Source organism: Berghia stephanieae, chromosome 5 (genome assembly GCF_034508935.2).
Source record: "Berghia stephanieae isolate SIO BIC M18660-M18661 chromosome 5, UCSD_Bste_1.3, whole genome shotgun sequence".
Taxonomy (NCBI): domain Eukaryota; kingdom Metazoa; phylum Mollusca; class Gastropoda; order Nudibranchia; family Aeolidiidae; genus Berghia; species Berghia stephanieae.
In genome coordinates, this window is record NC_088364.1 from 29,026,498 (window position 1) to 29,041,086 (window position 14,589).

Here is a 14,589-nt window from a genome sequence, read left to right on the forward strand (position 1 = left end):
TGGTAATGGTAATAGCTTTACATATATATTTGCTATTTGCCTAAGCCTCAAGACGAGATGCTTTTACAATAAGTTATAAGACATCAAAAACATACGATATCCACACATTTGATTTGATAAAATGTGTAAAATATTCAGGAATTATATGCTCAAGAAGACCACCTGTCTGCATGCACACACACACACACCAAAAACAAAACAATAAAAAAACAATGGAGGGAAAAGTAAAAGGAAGAGGGGGCAGAGGAAGACCACTAAGGAGATAAGACACAGTATGGCTTTCTGAGCTGGGAGAACAGTGAAAGAGCTCAGCCGCAATTGCTTTTTACCTATTGTATAGATTGCTAATCTATCACAAAGTACTTTCCACTAGAGCTTACAACCCAGCGAGCTCTGCAAGGTGGACAGAGAAGTCAGAACCCCCCCCCCCCCCCCCCCCCCGGCCTCTAAATCTTGACTTAACTCGGGATCAAAACTGGTCCATTTGATTGTTGATTGTGAAGCGAGGGCTCTACCAATAGATTATGTCCCAGAACAGGAAAGACCAGATTAAATCTGATTAGTTGGAATATCCCGTGGCATTCTTAACTCATATATGTTGGTCATTTGGACCAAAAAAAATAATTAAAAAATTGAATCCCAAAGACTCTGCATTACATCAGTCTACACTTGGGGAAACGTGTTATTGCGGTATGACCTTTGCTTCGTGCCCAAAAGGTACCGAGTTTCGAATGCCCGCAGTGCTGTGTGACCTTGAGTTAGTCACCTCACCCTAGCTCACTTTGTGGCTCTGCACTGCGGCTGATACCTTGGTTATTCTAGTCATCTCTTTGAATAGACCCTAGTGATAAACTTTACCTTGTGGATAAAAAATGAGAATAATATTTATGTCTTTTAATTGCTCTGGTACAGTAGAGGATACCAAATCGAAAGTTGAGCGTTAGTTTCAAGCTAAATACTATAGATGGTAATGCTTGGATCCAACTTCTTTATTCGATTTAACTTTCTGCTTTTTATTGGGTGGCTGTGATGCCAAAGATGTTACAGATGCTTAAGAATCCTAAATTTAAGCATTTTACTCAATTATGGCGCGGGTATGACCTGAATTTTCACAATCCTTGTATCACAAAAAAAATAAATAAAAATAAAAATGAAAGCAAAGAACAAAAGCTAAACAATCAAATCTTCCATTAGGCCTTAAAGTCTAACTGGTCTTGATCTTACTCTTAAGTACCCTGATAGTGTGCTCTTAGAATCTACGCATGTTCTCTATTTGAACTATTTCCCCTTTGTCTTCCTTTTTGTTGGGTACTTTAATTGTAATTCTAGAACTTCTGAGTTTACTATATTCTTCCTTTTTACTTGCGCGGATATGACCTAAATGTGTTGCAAGCACTGTAAAACCCTTAAAAACAAACAAAACAAACAACTTGAAAATTCCTTTTTGCTGGTGCCTGGTTCACCCCACCATGATACGGTTTTGAGATGAGCGGTCACATATTTATGAACAAGATGTAATGATAATACACAAAATGTCAATCATAACAACATAGAAATAATACTGTACACAAAAAAATAATTTAAAAAAATCACTTCTCTCCCGCACAAGAGTCAAACAAACTATTCGAGACGATATGATCTTATACCTCAATGTAAATGTGATGGAGCAATGAGTACAAATTGGAACAATGTAAAGTCATAACCTTACCTTGCAGTAAGTACAAAAAAAAAAAAAGAGTAAATGTAAGTGTGAGAAATATTTTAGCATTAATGTTTGATTTTAACTTGCCTGCAGTCGTAGATCATGAAATGGTTGTGCAAATAAAAAACGGATACACCATAATAATAATAATAATAATAATAATAATAATAATAATAATAATAATAATAATAGTAATGATGATGATGATAATAATAATAATAATAATGTATCAAGCTGAGATACTGTCTGATTTGTATGTTAGACATGCAGGTTTTTTAAACTCTTGTACTCAATGTGAATGTAATTTGTATCAATGCCTTTTGTCCATTATTGGTACCATTTGTATTAATAATAGCTCATTGGTTCACTCGCGATATATCAGAAAAGCAGTAATAAACAAAAATAATAATAAATAAAACATTATCCACAGGAGAAATTTGTCTTTATGGTGTATTCCAAGGGAAGACTGGAATAACCAGGCGTTAGCAAACTGAGCTAGGGCAAAGTGACTTGCTCAAGGCCACACAGCGCAGCGGGTTTTCAAACTCGGTAATTTTCGGGTACTAATACTAAGCAAAGACCGTGCCACTGAGCCACGCTGACCCCCCCCCCCCCCCCCCAAAAAAAAAAACCCCAAAAAACCCCTAAAATAAACCACAACAAAACACATAAACACACACACACACACACAATTCAAACACCCCACCAAACAACAACAAATAAAAAATAAATTAATAGACAAATTTTAAAAAAACAAACAAAATAACGAAATAACAAAACAAAAATCTGATCTGATTGTACAGCGAACTCATGTGAATCTTGCTTCTTCTTCTTTACTTCTTCATAAAAAATACTTATTACCTTACTCTGGAAAATAAATTCTTATTTTTAAAAATTGGCCTCGCGAGGTCTCAGGTTTGAGAGTTTTTCCCTGGATGAGGGTCATTTCCATCGATATCTTAAGGACGAGTTGTTTTTTTTTTGGTGAAATTTTTGCATACGAATTTATTTTTCACAGCTAACTGGTTAAGAAATCATACTAAACATCCTCATGAATATACTTTAAACAACCCAAATCTCATGGTTGACCAAAGACTCTAGTTCCAGCAGGTGAATCACTCTGACCGAACGATTGGTCACATTTTTCGAGAGGATCTCGTGAAGTGTGGAGGGAATGGATGGGGATAAAAAAAAAAAAAAGAACTGCAAGGAAAAGAAAAACAACTACCCCCTTTCACCCCCCCCCCACCCACAAAAACAAACAAAACAAAACGAAACAAACAAATCCAAATTTTAAAAAACCAACAAAACACACACAAAAAAAAAAACCCAACAAAACACACGCACACACAGAAAACAACCAACTAAAAAACAAAAGCACACAAACGCCAAAACAAAACCAAAACCAACAAAAAAAAGCAAACAAACAAATAATAATAATAATAATAATAATAATAATAATAATAATAATAATAATAATAATAATAATAATAATACTAATAATAATAATAACCTATCAGTCGGATTCGAACCAGCTCCGTTTGGAGTCAAATTATGCTCTACAGATTGAGACTCAAGGCACCTTAAAACTCGTGATTAATTAATGAGACACGTGCAAAGTAAGACGAAAATAATAATTTGAAGGCTGCTCATTTATTTCTTCCATTGATTCTTGGTTTCACACATATCCAAACGTGATTAACTTATACTACACTCGCTACCGTCGTATTCTGAAAAAAAAAAAAACACCTAAAAATTTTTTTGGCCAAAAAACTCGTCCTTCAAATACCGATCGATTAAAATGCCCCACCGCTTATCAAAAGCTCTCACACCTGGAACTTCCTTGAAGGACAATTATTAACCAGCCGAGGGTCATTATAATCAATCAATAGTTAAAGAACAAGTTGTTGTTTTTTTTGGCCAAATTAAAAAAAAAAAGAAGTTTTTTTTTGTTTTTCAGAGAAGGGTAATCTCAATCGATCTCTACAGTTATCTTGCAGATACCAGGTGAACAACCTAACACTCCAGTTCTAATTCCAGCTCCTAGCTTATGTTTGTTATCCACTAATGAGGAGAGGTAGTGTGAGAGATGGTCTCAGAGAGAATTGGGAAGTCATCGTGTTTCTCTTCCTCATTAGTCACGCGCTAAGTTGTAGTACAGTCGTATAATGATTCTGTGAAAAGAAGGATTTAGACCAATGTGTCGGCGTTATTCGACCGTAGTCTGAATATTAAGTGTTTTGAGTAGGTAGAGCACTTGCCTAACGAGCAAAGGTCCCGGTTTTGGTCTTGGCTGCCGAGGAGGTTTTTTTAAAGTTTTTTTCTGGCCCCATTACAGTTATTGGTAAGCTGGATCTGTTAGACTTGGTGGAAATTACTTTATGATGGACTAGCGTCAAGTCCAAAGGGTAGTAAGAAATTGATAATGTCTGTTTACCGTCACAGAAACTAGATTTAACTCCGGGGTCAAGGGCGTTAAGACTCCGCATACTTACGTTAAAAACCCAAAAACAAACCGCATATTGATACCAAACATACTTTTTATATCACTGACAAAATTTGGCGAATAGATAGAGCAATATCCTATTATCGCATGAATGATCCGGGTTTGAGCCTCGCTCTGTGCATCTATATTTTCCTTGGGATTATGAATATAATAATAATAGTAATAATAATAATAATAATAATAATAATAATAATAATAATAATAATAATAATAATATATAATAATAATAATAATAATAAATAATAATAATGTATGAGTCTTATAGAGCGCACGGTATCCTCAACAATGAGGCTCTTGGCGCTTTAAATTACATCAACACAACACAATATAGAAAGTAGGCCTACATGACATCAAGAAATATATTTTTTCAATGATTTCTTGAAATCAGACAATGATTTGGATTCTCGAATGCTCTGTGGAATGGCGTTCCATACAGACGGACCAAAAATGAGAAAAGGACCCAGTTCCCGATTTTATACGAATGCGTGGGATAACCAAACATAATATAATATGTGGGATAGAACAGATAGAAAAGTCACTCCAAAAATTCAGACTTCGTCGAAGATGAATTTTTCTTTGCACTCTTTTTTTACCCACATTTCAAGAAGTTTTATCTTTCACAACTAGACCTAACTGCTTGATTCCAAATTGCGTTTTCTGTATGCGTTTTTTTTTTTTTCAGTCTTTGTTCTTTCATATGCCTAGATACACATTTCTTATTAAAATGGCTTTATTTATATCTACTTACCTTATCTTCGTTGCTTGGGTCAATTAAGTGCGGATTTGTAGCATAACAAATGTCATTCTAAAATGGATTCTGGTCTTTGTACTTGTTACATGCCCGATCAACCAAATTGTATTATTGTTGTTAATTATAAAGGTCTCCGACAGTCCAGATTTACTGTATTTATGAGAGGTATTGAACAAAAATGAATATAACAGATTCAAGAAAAAAAAAAAAAAAACCCAACAAAATACAAAACAAAAATACAACCCCCCCCCCCCCCAAATAAAAAAAAAAAACACAACAAAACACACACACACACACAACAAAACAACCAAAATACTTAAATCGAACTGTTTAAAGCTCTAAACACAAAACCGATTAAATTGTTTTAATTGTTGGGTGAAGCGATTTGACTACACGTTGAGTAATCGCTTCGATGTGTATTATATATGTATATACATATAAATAATATACATCTAACAGCTTTTAGCAGCTTGTTTGTTTTTAGGGGTTTTACAGCGTTTGCGATACTATTAGGTCATTTCAGCGCCAGTTATGGCAGCTTACTATTCACATCAGAGCGTCCAGCTAGTGGGACTCTCTCTCTCTCTCTCTCTCTCCCTCTCTCTCCTCCCCCCTCTCTCTCTCTCTCTCTCCCCCTCTCTCTCTCTCCCCTCTCTCTCTCTCCCCCTCTCTCTCTCCCTCACAAGCAAACCTTAATCAGTTAACTGCCGTATCCTAAAAATAAAAATAAAAACAAACATACTCGTATTAAAAGATTTGGCCAGAAAGCTCGTCCTTCAAATATCGATGGTTTAAATGACCCTCATCTTGTCAAAAGCTCTCAAAACTGGGACTTCGCGAGGGTTGTTTTTTTTTTTTTGTTGTTGCCAAGATGAGGGTAATTTAAACAGATAAATACATAAATAAAATTCCGCAGTGCAGCGTTGTCAATTGTACTAGGGCGAGGTGACTTGCTCAAGGCCACACAGCGCAGCGGCGGGTGATCGAACTCCGTACCTTTCGGGTGCGAAGCACAGACCGTACCAGTGAGCCACACTGCTACCTGATCGATATTTGAAGGACGAGTTTTCTGGCCAAATTTTTAAATACGAGTTTTCCCCAGAGTACGGCTGTTAACTGGCTAGCATCGGTCCTGGCTGCTGTCGAATTTTTATAAATCCCCGATCCATCCAACAGTAATTTTGTAACTGGATCTGTGTGATCTGGTAATATGTACATTGCAAAAGACTATCCAGTATCCTATCCAAATAAGTAATTCCCTTTATTCATCCCAATTTGTCTTTAGGGTCTATTCCAAGGGAAGACTAGAATAACTCAGGCGTCAGCGCAGTGCAGCGCCGCAATTGAGCTAAGGCGAGGTGACTTGCTCAAGACCACACAGCGCAGCCAGTATTCGAACTTGGTACCTTTCTAGTACGAAGCAAAGACCGTACCGCTGAGCCACGCTGCCCCGAATAGAAGCAAGTAATCGTTTCAGTCCGTTTAGTGCAGCAGAACCTGTAATAAACTTCGGCTCCGTGAGTCCTTTGAAGGATTACGTTCTTGTTGTAAACGTGCTCTAAGCGCTTTCCATAACCAACAGCAACACTTAGCATGGAGGACGAGACATAACTGTTAGGCCGTGCAATTTTATTTTTGCGGACAGAGGCAACGCTGTTAATGATCAGTTACTAATTTTACACCTGAGTACAGTGCGCGAATATTTGTAAAGAGCTTTTTCCACAGACTCAACTTTGCGTGGTTCAGAACAGGACTTGAACCCAAGACCTTCCGATCAGAAGACCACGTAGCCGCAAAAAATATTGTATTTATTCATTATTATTTTATACGATATATGAGATATGCTATTTAGAGAAGTTCTGCTGTAAGGATAGCTGGTTAGTGTTGGATTAGCAGAGTACGATCGTAAAACGTTGTATGAAGATCAACCTTAAGACAAGACTAATGATGGGATACCGTGAGCGTTGCTCCCCGATATAGACCAGAGTATCAGCAAACCATGACGTCTTAGGTTACACATACGGTGAATTTCCTTATTGATAATCTGCTCATTAGTTTTAGAAAAGATGCTCACCTGTCTTGGCTGGCAAATAAAAAAAAAACCCCAAACAAACCAATTTCTCTAGTTTATGTTACTTTAACCTCTCAAATCTGTTCAAGAGAATGAGATCTCTGACTGAGGAAAAAAAATAATACCAAAACAAACAAACAAATAAAAAAAAACCCCAAAAACCAAAACAAAACAAAACAAAACAAAAAAAAAACAAACAAAAAAACAAAAAAAAAACAAAACAAAACAAAAAAACCGCAAAACAAAAAGAACAAAAACAAAACAAAACAAAACAAAGCTACTACAACAAGAGAAAACGCCACCAAAACAAACAATAACCCCCCCCCCCCCCCAAAAAAAAAAAAAAAAAAAAACCAAACAAAAAAACCCCAACAAAAGAAGACGAACAAAAACAAAAAAAAAAAAAAAACCAAACAAACAAAGGAACTAGACGAATTAAAAAAAAAACCCAATAAAATTAAACACGAAAAATAAAAGAAAAAGAAAAACGAAAGAAAGTCGAAAGCATTTGGAGAAATGAAATCATAAAAAGAGATTATGTTATAAAATAATGTGGAAAAAATTAGAACGAAACAGTGTAGTGAATACCATTTTTTATTAACATAAAACGCACTAACTGATCCATTGAACATGCTTACAGTCCTACATTGTATAAGTTTTGTCTCAATGCATACTCACAACAAAATTTAGGAGAAGATTGACACTAATCAACATCATCAAAAAATCATAACAAACATTTTGGATGTCAACTTTATCTAATAGAACTCTGCCGTAATCTGAAAAACAAACAAACAAACAAGTTTTAAAGATTTTGGCCTGAAAACTTGTTCTACAAATTATATTGATCGATGTAAATGACCATCATGTTGTAAAAACTCTCAAACTTGTATTACCCTCAAACCTTGCATTTCAGGAAGTCCTAGGTTTGAGAGGTTTTAACAAAATGAGGGGTCATTTTAATTCATCGACATTTGAAGGACGATTTTCTGGCCAAAATTTTAAACATGTGCTTTTTCAGAGGTCGGCAGAATTGTTAATTATGAAGAAATAATTTTATAGATTTGAAGGAAATATCAGAGCCAGAGCGGATTTGAGTCTGGAGAGTCTTATTAAAAGGAGAAGAAGGCAATGGTTGGGGCACATCTGTCTCGGAAATTTAGGAATCTTTGACAAGACAGGCTCTGCGATGTACTCCCCAAGAAAAAAAAGGAAGCGAGACCGCCCCAAGGGGACCTGGAGACGTACTGAGGAGAGTGACCTAAAACAGAGAGGTCTGTCCCAGGAGGTGGCCACAAGAAAAGCAGCTGAAAAGACCAGGAGGAAATCCCTTGCATTGCCTCAAATGCCAGCATGCGCGTAAATGATTGAGTGAGTGAGTGGATAATAATAATATTCCAGTCGCTTTACTTTGTGATATATTTTTTAAAGAACGTTTTTCTTTGCTTTCTTTCTTCCTTTTTTTTTTTCCTTTCTTTTTTTCTTTTGGCATATCTGGTATTTCCTAAAGTATCTGTCAACGTTGTTTCAATGGTCCGGAATATGTTTTGCTATGAAAGACAAGTAAAATAATATGAGTCACATATTGACTAAGTCTCAAAACGGTACTATGTCGAGGTGGTTGAGATGCTAAACATTGAATTTATAATTTATAAGTATGAAACGTGCGTTGATCTTATACTGATAGGGAGGACAATGGATCGAAACCTCAAATCTCTATTCCTTCTGACGTTAATTTCACTTTTTGCCATTTTGTGGATCCCGACATAACACCGTTTTGAAACGATGATTCACATAATGCATAATATAATATGTAATACGCCTTACAGGCGTCATGCCTCATACTAAGAATATAGTAAGAGTTGCTGTTGGATAGGGCCTTTTGTAAAGCGTTTTGAGTCCTTTTGTGGATTATGTGTTATATTAACGCTCAAGTTCTTTTCTTTTCTTTTCTTTTCTTTTTTTTTAATTTTTTTACATAGGGGAATGTCTTACACCTCTGAAATAGGATTCAATAGTCCAATGTCACGTCCGCCCAGCAGCCAGCAGCTTTGTTCTGGCTTGAACTTTTTCACATGTCATGTGATCAGAATGTATAAAAGTCAAAACATGATCAGGTTTACAATGTTTTTCTCCAGCACTTTTATGCTGGTCGGAGAAGAATTTCATAAGGGTGGTATGGAGAGAATGCCGTCCACCATTGCTCTAATAGTTTAGAACCAGTTACTATGCGTCATTACGAGGGAAGTGGCGTCGCGACTGTTGAACCATATTAGCTATTATCTGGGTTAACGATACAATATTATCAACGTCTCCTCTACTTCCTCCAGACTTATTGAACTACCAATATCACACTGTAGGATTGCGGTACAGGGAAGTGGTTACATTTTTAAATAAAATAAACACAAACCATAATGATTTAAGAAGTTTGTGAGCTGATAACTTAACCACATCATCAATATGGAATATCTGAAATTCAATTAATTACTCTTTTAGAAAAATTTTGACTTTGGAAATTAAAAGAAATACTATTAAATATTCAGGTATTTTAAAGGGCAGGTTTAAAAACTGTTCGGAAAGATATCTATTTAAGGCTACTGCTCATTCATCAACTATTGAGAATTAAAACAATTTTTTCATTCTTCAAATTCATCATCCTATCTTTTCCTCATTGAGTATTATTTATAAACAACAATAATGTAATGTTCAACATAAAATGTTTATAAGGTTGACCACACAGCCGTGCTCTAATCTCTCCCCCCCCCCCCCCCCCGGCCCATAAAATCAACACATTCTAAAACACTTTGGCCAGAAAACTCGTCCTGAATGTAGCTATCGATCGACCAAAAAAACGACCCCATTATTGTCAAAAACTCTCAAATCGGAGACTTCAAGGAAGGCTAATATTTGATTGATTTTGACAGATAATGGGTCACATTAATAGATTGATATTTGAAGGATGAGCTTTTTGAGGACAAAACTAGCTTCAAAAGGGTGTTTCCTTTTTTTCGGAGGGGAGGGGGGGGGGGTTACGGCAGACAATGGTTTAAATTGCACATAGTAAGTAAATATCTATTTTTATTTTAATTAATTGGAATCTCATAAAAAATCGTACCCACTGCCTCAATCTGGTGTTTAGTTAGGGGAGGGGGGGGGGGGGGGGGAGGGGGAGGGTGGTGAGGTGGCAGATGCCGAGAGTTAAGTAAATTTAATGATAAAATCACTAGAAATACAAAATATCAGTTTCTTTAACTTTAAATAAATAAATAAAATAAAATAATAAAGAAAACAAATCAAATTCTATATATTCATCCCAATGAGGAAATTTGTATTTAGGGCCTATGACAATCCAAGAGGAGACTGAAATAACCCAGCGTCAGCCGCATTGCAGCGGCGGAAAATAAGCTAGGGCGAAATGACTTGCTCAAGGCCGCACAGCTCGGTGGGTAATCGAACTTAGTACTTTTCTGATACGAAGCAAAGACCTTATCACTGAGCCACGCTGCTCCAGATTTAAAAATTATCACTGATAGCGATTCTAGTTATTGTTATTAAAAAAACAAAACTATCCATTTTCCCCATTATAGTTATAGCATGTAATGAATAATAATAATAATTAATATATAATAATAATAATAATAATAATAATAATAATGATAATAATAATAATTAATAATAATATATAATAATAATAATAATAATAATGATGATGATAATATAATAATAATAATAATAATAATAATAATAATAATAATAATAATAATATAATAATAATGTTGATGATGATGATAATAATAATAATAATAATAATAATAATAATAATAATAATATATAATATAATAATAATAATATATATATAATAATAATAATAATAATAATAATAATAATAATATAATAATAATAATGAATATATAATAATAATAATAATAATAATAATTATAAAATATTATATATTATTATTATTATTATTATTATTATTATTATTATTATTATTATTATTATTAAAAATAAATAAATAGAGTTTAATATATTATATTAAACCCAAGAATCTTTTATTTGGTTTTTTTTTTTTTGCTTTGATTTTAAAAAATTACATATTCAACTTCTATCATACTATAGGGAAATAATCCTCTAAGAAACGCCTAGTTGAGGCACTGGCCGCCAAGAATGTGTGATTAAATAAGACGAGGAACGTTATGTCAACAAACGATCAAAGAATTCATTGGACAATTGATCACAGTTCAAACATGATTTCTAACATGAAAATAAGTAAAAACATGCATTTTTATATCGTTGAATGAACTGCTGTTTTAAAGTTTACGACTGTTTCTCATAAAATGTATTTGATAAGCTCGAAGAGCGACAAAGAATTCAACAAAGGCACTAATAATTACTAATACTTTGATTTGCAATGGCCGGAAAGTCCTCTGAATTTTATAATATAGCGAGGGTACATTCGTTTGTGCAAACCGTCTCCAAATAGATCTATCTAATCGTCCCTCGGCTACTGTGTCGGCTTAAAAATGAAGACACACACACACACACACACACACATATATATATATATATATATATATATATATATATATATATATATATATATATATTGGGGAACGACTGATTTTTGTTGTTGTTGTTGTTGTAATACATTGGTTAAAATCGAAGCATCTTTTGTAGATTCACAACAAAGAAACCAACCGATCAACCAACCAAAACAAAATAGAACAAACATAAACAAAACATAATGTTATACCATTTAGATGGTTAATTTTGGTCATCACTATTATCAATTCAGGCTGCTTTCCTGGTTCGTATTGATGAAATCAAATTATGTTAAAAAACAACAACGAAAAATAAATCCAAACCAAAACAAGAAAAAATAGATTTTTAAAGAAACGAAACAAAACAAAACAAAAACCTCCACCCAAACAAACAACCCCCCCCCCCCCCTCCCTCCCCCCTGAAAAAAATAATAATGAGGAACTAAACAAAGAAAAAAACCCGAACAAAAACCCAAAATTTTCAAATACTAATTTGAATGAGCACTGGGCAGAAGTATATCAGGGGCATAATATTTGATTTATAATCAAATGGAATAACACAAAAAACGTGTCCTGATATGATATAGACGTCTTAATACACATGGCAATTAATATTCTGGGATCGAGATATGCACGCGTACGACACACACACACACACACACACACACACACACACACACACACTCACGCCCGTGCTCACGCACATAATATTTACACCAGACTATAAGTAATCCACACAAAAAAACCTTGCTTTACAATATTATTTGTGACTTGTTAAATGATAACAATACAGTATATCATGTTAGAACATGACCGATAAGCAGTAATCTTAAAACATTATACCAATTTACAATCATGAAAAGTGTATTTTGATTCACAAGATTCGTCATAACTTCATAAATATTCTTATACAAATTACTTGTTATTTTGTTCCTTTCTTTCTTATTTTTGTGGGTAAAACTTTAGCTTAAAATTACAAATATTATGAAGCAGACAGGGAGATGAGTGACCTTTTACTTCTCAGTCAACATAAAGGGATAGCGATAGCGATCGCAAACTCTTTTGTGTGGAATGTGAGAACACCTCTATAGATAACGCGTGCAGTGAGAAACCTTGTAAATTATGACGTAAGTACTAAGGAAAGGGTAAAAATGGAAAGGCTTCGGATGGGAATAATACAGTCAATGGACGTTTCGGGTACAAACCCTTCGTCAGCAATACAATAATCAAAGCTCTCGACGTAAGTACTGCGACATGGTTGCCAAATCGTTTTAAGAAAATATGCCACAATAACTCGTATAAAAATGCCAGGCGCAGTGACAAAACGTCATATTATTGAGCCACACTATTGATTCATGAATTATATGCATTAAAATATATGTTACAGATAATTCTTTATTTTATAATTTCATTGCCACGAGGAAGTATCGCTTCTTTTAAAAAGGTGCAATTCGCCTCATTTGTTGGGACAAAATGAGATGAACTCATAATTTGTAGGCTATTTTGTTTCTTTGTGTATTGAACATTTAGCATGTCTGCGTTGAGAGAGAAATACCAAAATAAGAAAGATACCAAAATTCAAAATAAATTGTTTATCAAAAGCAAACGACTTTTAAAAATTAAGCCAAAAGTAGGCGACAGACATGCGATGCTGAATTAAATGTGTCCTATTTTGTGAGCGGCTATAATATGGTTTTGTGGTTTGACACTCGTCAACGGACTGGCAGGTCTGGGGTTCGTGTCCTTCTCTGAGCGCCGCGGTGAGTCCTTGGAAAATGCTCTTCTGTCACATTCTCTCATCGTAAAATGAATATCTGTCTGTTAACAGAATTGTCTCTTGTTGGAAAAAAAAATTGCAAAGTCATCTGACAGGCGTTATATCTCGACCTACATGATAAGTGTTGCTACTGTAAAACGCTTTGAGCTTGTATAGTGGGTATTGAACTATATAAATGCTAAAGTTATCTGTTTATTTTTATATATTAAATTCGTCTATAACCAATTCATAGGCACATAAATTTCAATTATTGATGGAAAATGTAAGAATTGACAATTTCATACTAAAGTGACATATTAATTATGATAAAACACCCACTTATGTTGACGGTGCTTGTTTGTTTGTTTTTTTTTTTAATTCAGTGTACGATAATATGTATGAGCAAAATTGTTGTTGATTCACCCAAGGACTAATATTGCTTCTATGTTTTGGCTGTCATTGTCATTCATCTCGTAATTGGATTCAATAGTCTGATGTCACGTCGCCCAGCAACGGCGGCCATCGTGGTTCTAAACAAAGAAAATCGGTACTTTTTATTCTTCATGCTGACTAGAACTTTTCATGTCTTGTGATCAGAATGTGTAAAAGTCAAAACATGATCAGATTTATAATGTTTTTTTCTCCTCTGGATACACTTTTATGCTCGTCGGAGAAATCATGAGGGCGTCCGCCATTGTTCCGATAGTTTAAAGCCAGTTACTAAGTTACGAGGGAAGTGACGTCCTGACTATTGAAGCGTATTGACCGCATTCAGTGTCGCTAGACTTTGTAACTGGAGTGGACATGCTACAGACTCGATCGACTATCGCACCGATTCCTATGAAAAATGATTGAGAACTTACAATAACTATTTTATTTCCCCAACTGACTTTCCGCGTTTAAAAACTTGGACGTTTTACGATGGTTAAAATGTAGTCTAGATGATAGACGAAGTTTATTAATTATTGATGATTATATTCATCTTTATTTTAATTTTTTTCTCTTTCCTTTCTTTTGGGTGTCGCTCTTAAGATGATCAGCAAAGATGATACATGTATATATTACGAGTATATTTCAGCGATTAATTGCGGTTATTTTAGGACGCTGAAAGAAACCTATCGTAGGCGCGCTATTCCTGCCGCTTTTCCCCATTTCTCCTTTAGCTAACCAATCATAATGTACCGAATTCAACTGGTAAGCATTCTTATTAAAACGTAAGACAGGAAAAGCGCTGGTAGTGGATCATTATATATATAGGCCGTGGA